Source organism: Anastrepha obliqua, unplaced genomic scaffold (genome assembly GCF_027943255.1).
Source record: "Anastrepha obliqua isolate idAnaObli1 unplaced genomic scaffold, idAnaObli1_1.0 ptg000136l, whole genome shotgun sequence".
NCBI lineage: Eukaryota > Metazoa > Arthropoda > Insecta > Diptera > Tephritidae > Anastrepha > Anastrepha obliqua.
The window spans coordinates 222,501-230,000 of record NW_026562236.1 but is presented as its reverse complement, the minus strand read 5'-3'; the positions used below and the strand labels follow the sequence as shown (position 1 = coordinate 230,000).

The window sequence follows — 7,500 nt, the reverse complement described above, 5'->3', positions numbered from 1 at the left end:
CCGGCAGCGGCATACTTAGCCTCCTCCCCAACCTGAAAGTAAATGCCCGTTGCACGACTAACAGGTCAAGAGGAGGCGCACCCAACAACACCTGTAATGCATCCGTACTCACTGTACGGCATACAGGCATGCAGGCAAGCAGCATAATGCGCTGGCACGCCATCAAATGACATTGGCCACCAGTCGTTAACGCTGATTTGTACCATACAGCGGCCCCGTAAGTGGCACAGGCCACAAACAAGCCCCGATATACGGTGCGAACCGCGCGACGGCTAAGGCCCCAGTCAAATCTGACCACGCGACGAACTTGCCCCACAATTGACTTCAGGCGCTCCCTCAACGACACTAAGTGTGGAGTAAAGCACATCCTTTCGCTCATTGTTAACCCCAGGTATTTGACTTGCGTCACATACCTAATCCCTACCCCATTCAAACGCACAATCGGTGGACGACTCGGGGACAATCTGCCCTTAAGCAGCATTGTCACCGTTTTGTCCATCGATATGTCCACTCCCACATTTACCCCCCAGTTGTGGGTTAATGCAAGGAGCTGCCCCCCCACTCGCTCTAGTTCTTCACGCGAACGACCCTCAACCAGAATGAGAAGGTCGTCCGCATATGCACAGTGCTTACAAAGTGGCTCTAACTGCCGAAGCAGGGAGTCCATCATGAGGTTCCAAATGTAGGGACCACAGATGGATCCCTGCGGACAGCCTCGCTCCACCCCAATCTCCACACTCCCGCCCACACCTACCATGGATGCTTTTCTGTCCGAAAAATAACTCCGCCATAGAGTAATTTCCGGACAGCCAAGCTCCTCTAGCCGTTGTAAGACACGGTCCCAGCGCAAATAGTCAAATGCGCCCTTGAAGTCAATAAACATGCCAAGGACATATTTATTGGCGCTTTCATTTACTGCATTCTGGACATACAACCACGCATCTTCTGTACTACGTCTTTTCCTGAAACCGTACTGCCTATCCGACCTAACACCCCGAGTTAGCTCCTGAAGGCGCTCTACCATAACTCTTTCCAGCACTTTTCCAAGTACTGGAAGGAGGCTGATACCACGATAAGATCCAGGATCACTCCTGATCTTATCGGGCGACTTCAAGAGTACGACGACCCTAGCAACTTTCCACTCACGTGGAAAATATCCCTCCCATATGCATTGATCATAAATGGCCTCCAAATATTCCGGAATGAACTCCCACAAGCATTTACACATCTCTCCGTTCAAACCATCGAGACCTGGAGACCTTTTAGACCTGACCAGGCCAAACGCATATTCCAACTCCTCAACTTCTATTGGAGGGACAGGCACCTCTTGTGCAGGAGGAACCTGAACCTCAGCCCTGGGAAAAAACTCGCCTAACAGAACACTGGCGCATTCTCTCCACGTGGATGACACAGTGTCACCCACGCGAAGAGAGCTAGCCATCTCGTTCCGACGACCCCGACAGATCCTATAGACCTGTCCCCAAGGGTCGTCCCTATTTTCCCCGACAAACCTTCTCCACTCTTCCTCTTTGACTTCTACCAACATTCTCTTATATTCCTTCATTCCTACTCTGAATTGAGCCTTGAGCTGTGGCAAATTCTCCGAATTGGTCCGCCTGCCACGTTGAAACAACCGCCTCAAGCGCCGGACAGACCTCCTCTTTGAATTCAACTCGCTAGTCCACCACTTAACACCTTTAAGTCTGGCAACCCTAGCTTTTTTGAACATCGTGTCATTAACCCCCCAGACACATTCTGATAAACGAGCAATTTGCTCGTCGACCCCGAAATTTTCAAACACGTTAAGCGGTATACCCAATACCGCTTCTCTAACGGTCTGACCGTATCTATTCCAGTCGGCGCATGTGGTACGCCATCGTCTCAATGGACTCACACTTTCCGACTGTGGGGTACGAGGAGTAACCATGATTTGAATTAAATTATGGTCACTAATTCCCCAACCACCCTTGACACTCCAACTACATTCAAACTTGCTCGCGGCTGCTTCATTCATGAGCGTCACGTCAATGTCGCTCACTCCTCTAGGCCCATCAAACGTATACCATTCACTCGGTTCGTTTGCAATGAGGAGGCTATTTGCCACCACCCAATCGCTCATGGCCTCACCACGACTGTGGCTCCGATATCCAGCAGTGTGCCTGGATGTTTTGCTGAACCACATCGGGGAGGTGGCATTGGCATCGAGACACATGATGACAGGGTTGCTACTTTCACGTAGTAGCACCGCCTCTATGTATCTCAAGTATGGTTCTAGAGGTTCATTGAACTTGCAGTATAGGCTGGCGACATATACTTTGCCGAAATCGCCCTCAACACACACACATACTCCCCACTGTGATGAGTCAACCACTACGCAAGAGTAGCTTGGCTCACACACAGCTACTGCGGCATTGACTCCAAGGTCCGTAAAGACCCTGAAGCCACCAGGAAGACCTCTCACCACCCCATTGGTGGAGTATGGTTCCTGGAGCAAAGCAATGCCGCAGCCCCCCTCCGACATACACGCCCCCAATTCACACATCACGGCATAAGACCCCTGACAGTTCAGTTGATATAGCTCAACCATCAATGTCTAGCATTCGCACGGGCAACAATGGCACAGTACACCGGGCAGACAGTGGACATCATCAGATGTCCGGCTGGCTTGCCCTTAAATGCACAGTTGCGACAATGCGGGGCATTGCCACAACCTGCACTCCTGTGTCCTTCCTGCCCGCACCTACGGCAGACATCCTTCTTGGCTCTGCATTCTGCCACCCTGTGATCAAATCCCATGCATCGGAAGCAGCCGGGCGTCAGTTGGTCCGGCCGTACCCGGAAGGAAAACCACTTTACGTAGCAGCGACCTGCTTCCAGGAGGGCGGACATTAGCATGTCCGTGCCCTCAAGGACCACATTCGTCACTCCATCAGGGCTGACCTTCCAAGGACGGCTGATCATCCTCACGTCCTTCTCAAGACACCCAGGGCTGAACTCCTTGAGGTTCAAACGGAACAACTCTCCCATGAACTCGTCAGGGGAGATCTCCGTGTGGACCCCCTGGACCACAACCCTAGGCCCCAGCTTCCGACGTATGCTCACATCGAGCCCCACCTCGGAAAACTTGGCATTTTTTACCAAGTTATCCCTCTCAGCAACTGATGGGGTGCGAATAATCGCACCTCCATCCTTCAACGGGCGCACCTCGTGCACCCTTACCCCCATAGAAGGCCCTACCTCTTTTACTACTTTTTTGATCACCTCTTTGGACGTAGTGGGGGTCTTACCCCTTACTACGACCGACCAGGTCTCAACTGGCTTGGGCACCGGCAACGCAGGCAACACAGGCGCAGGCGCCTGAGGTGCCGGCATCAGCGCTGCACCAGCCAGCGAAGCTCCAGCCGTCCTCCGAGGTGCTTCCTCTCTACTTGTTTTTGTGGCTTCCAACCGCCCACGAAGATGGGCGATCTCCGCCACCATCTCCACAAAAAGCGCCTCGAGTAGATAGGGACAGTAGGAATCTCGTTAATCCATTCATGCGCGTCACTAATTAGATGACGAGGCATTTGGCTACCTTAAGAGAGTCATAGTTACTCCCGCCGTTTACCCGCGCTTACTTGAATTTCTTCACTTTGACATTCAGAGCACTGGGCAGAAATCACATTGTGTCAACACCCGTTAGGGCCATCACAATGCTTTGTTTTAATTAGACAGTCGGATTCCCCAAGTCCGTGCCAGTTCTGAATTGATTGTTAATTGATAATCGTTATAATTTAAAAGGAATATATATCGAATGATATAATTCCTTAAAAATTTTAGCAAGAAAGTTCCACAATTGGCTACGTAACTACTATCCGGGGAACAAGAATCGTAATTCTCTATTTACCCAGAACGAGTACATAAACCATGGTATTGCTTCCCAATCAAGCCCGACTATCTCAATCTTCAGAGCCAATCCTTATCCCGAAGTTACGGATCTAATTTGCCGACTTCCCTTACCTACATTATTCTATCGACTAGAGACTCTTCACCTTGGAGACCAGCTGCGGATATTGGTACGGCCTGTTGAGAAGTTTGCGTGACCCCACCATAAATTTTCAAGGTCCGAGGAGAAAATATCGACACAACAGTAAATGTCATGCTCTTCTAGTCCATCTACCATATCTCTCTTCGAAAGACTTCCATGGTAGTACGACTATAAAACAGAAAAGAAAACTCTTCCGATATCTCTCGACGGCTTCTTTATGGTCGTTCCTGTTGCCAGGATGAGCACAAGGCCCATTTTTAATAACAAACGGATACTCAACAGGTTACGGAATTGGAACCGTATTCCCTTTCGTTCAAAATAATTCAAGTATTTTAATTATTTTTAAATATATTTTTATTAATATTTTTTTTTATTAAAAACTTGAAAATTTTCGGCTTTCGCCTTGAACTTAGGACCGACTAACTCGTGATCAACCACTGTTCACACGAAACCCTTCTCCACTTCAGTCCTCCAAGGTCTCATTCGATTATTTGCTACTACCACCAAGATCTGTACCAATAGCGGCTCCATGCAGGCTTACGCCAAACACTTCTAAGCACACTATTGTACCCTCCTACTCACTAAAGTTTCAAAATTTATAAATCAATCGAAATTGTTTTATAAATCATCTACTTTAGCGGTAATGTATAGGTATACAACTTAAGCGCCATCCATTTTAAGGGCTAGTTGCTTCGGCAGGTGAGTTGTTACACACTCCTTAGCGGATTACGACTTCCATGTCCACCGTCCTGCTGTTTTAAGCAACCAACGCCTTTCATGGTATCTGCATGAGTTGTTAATTTAGGCACCGTAACATTACGTTTGGTTCATCCCACAGCGCCAGTTCTGCTTACCAAAAGTGGCCCACTGGGCACATTATATCATAACCTCAACCTTCATATCAAGAAAGGTGAGGTTCTTACCCATTTAAAGTTTGAGAATAGGTTAAAATCGTTTCGACCCTAAGGCCTCTAATCATTCGCTTTACCAGATAAGATTATTTTATATAATTTTTAAATGCACCAGCTATCCTGAGGGAAACTTCGGAGGGAACCAGCTACTAGATGGTTCGATTGGTCTTTCGCCCCTATACTCAATTCTGACAATCGATTTGCACGTCAGAACTGTTTCGGTCTTCCATCAGGGTTTCCCCTGACTTCAACCTGATCAAGTATAGTTCACCATCTTTCGGGTCACAGCATATATGCTCAAGGTACGCTCCAGTTAGAGGTATAAATAATAATAAATTATCATTATACATAACTATATGGAACGCCCCGGGATTGAATTAATTGACTATTTATTAAAAAATAGACTAAAAATTAATCCCATTATATTTAAGTTAAGTTAATTATGCCATTAAGTTTAATATAACTCAATGACTTGCACATATGTTAGACTCCTTGGTCCGTGTTTCAAGACGGGTCCCGAAGGTATCCTGAATCTTTCGCATTGTTAATCATATAAATGCATACAAATAAATATTAATATCATAGATATTAAATTTTTTGTAAAATTCAAAAAATGAATTTTAGCATTATATATAATAAAATCTATCAACACTTTATCAAATCATTAGTATTTATTTTATGTTAATATGCTTAAAAAGCAAATTAATTTAAATAAACTTAATATCACCAATGATCTTTTGATAAATACTTTATTATGTTAATAGATTACAATGTCCTTATATGAAAAAAATGCACATTATTTTTTTAATTATTTAATGATGAATTTTTCATAATGGATATTCAGGTTCATCGGGCTTAACCTCTAAGCAGTTTCACGTACTATTTAACTCTCTATTCAGAGTTCTTTTCAACTTTCCCTCACGGTACTTGTTTACTATCGGTCTCATGGTTATATTTAGTTTTAGATGGAGTTTACCACCCACTTAGTGCTGCACTATCAAGCAACACGACTCTTTGGAAATATCTTTCTAGTAATCATTAACGTTATACGGGCCTGGCACCCTCTATGGGTAAATGGCCTCATTTAAGAAGGACTTAAATCGTTAATTTCTCATACTAGATATTAAGATATTCCATACACTGCATCTCACATTTGACATATAGACAAAGTGACTTAGTGCTGAACTATTTTCTTTTCGCTCGCCGCTACTAAGAAAATCCTTGTTAGTTTCTTTTCCTCCCCTCATTAATATGCTTAAATTCAGGGGGTAATCCCATATGAGTTGAGGTTGTTTTAATATTCTTTTTTTATCTTCTCACAATTTAATAAAAAAATTATATCATCTTTTCATCTCTATTTTTCTTTTCTCCTTTTATATATTGTAAATATATAAAAATAATAATAATGTAAAATGAGGCAATCCTAGAATAAAAAATTTAATTTTTATGCTAGACATTCCTCCTTTTAATTACATATATAAATTATTATTTTATATATATATATAAATAATATGAAAATTTTTTGTAAAGAATACTTAGATTCAATATTTTCATCATTTCATTTTATTTGAGAGGATTTTTTTTTTAAAGAATATATAATAAATAAAATTCATTATATATCTTTATTTTTTTTGCTATTAATATTATGAATTATTTAAAATCCAATAATATACACATTTGCTTAAATTCAATTATTTTTATAAAAGAATAAGCAACTTATTTAGCATAGTCTTACAACCCTCAACCATATGTAGTCCAAGCAGTACTTTAAAATTGAATTTAATGTACATAACAGCATGGACTGCGATATGCGTTCAAAATGTCGATGTTCATGTGTCCTGCAGTTCACACGATGACGCACAGTTTGCTGCGTTCTTCATCGACCCATGAGCCAAGTGATCCACCGCTTAGAGTATTTTTTTATTTATTTTTATTTATAACAAATGTCAATTTTTTTTTGCATATATTAATTGAAAGAGTAAAATTAAATAATATTAATAATATATAAATTGATTTTCTTTCAATAATATATATCAAATATATTTAACTCTAAACATTTTTATTAAGTTGCGAATGTCTTAGTTCAACAATAATACAGTGGTGGTATTTATTATGATTCAATTATTTTGTATTTTTTTAATCATTTTATGTATATATAATAATATAATAAATATATACCACTTTTGTTATTGTGAACAAATTAACTTATCATTCAATCAAATGAATAATAAGTACAACTTTTTATTTTCATGTTTAAAGGTTTTTAAAAGAAAAAAATAAGAAAAAACATTACAAAATGTACCATCATATATTATATTTAATATGATATAATTGATGGATCACAAATTGAATGAAAAAGAATAAAAAGAATTATGGATTCAAAATAATTATATAAATTTTTTTTTTTTTTCTTTTTTTTTTTTTTTTTTTTTTCTTTTTGTTCGTTTGTTTGCTTGTCTGTTTGTTTGTTTGTTTGTTTGTTTGTTTTTCTTACGGATATGGAACACAATAATGATCCTTCCGCAGGTTCACCTACGGAAACCTTGTTACGACTTTTACTTC

The 7,500-nt window shown here is 41.4% G+C and overlaps 3 pseudogenes; all 3 read right to left on the bottom strand.

Annotated features, from left to right (window-relative positions):
- Positions 1–6,230, bottom strand: part of LOC129251966 (large subunit ribosomal RNA) — an 8,480-nt pseudogene extending 2,250 nt beyond the window's left edge.
- A 442-nt stretch (positions 6,231–6,672) lies between these two features.
- LOC129251983 (5.8S ribosomal RNA) lies at positions 6,673–6,853 on the bottom strand (annotated as a pseudogene).
- Positions 6,854–7,447: 594 nt separating this feature from the next.
- LOC129252006 (small subunit ribosomal RNA) overlaps positions 7,448–7,500 on the bottom strand; it is a 2,026-nt pseudogene continuing 1,973 nt past the window's right edge.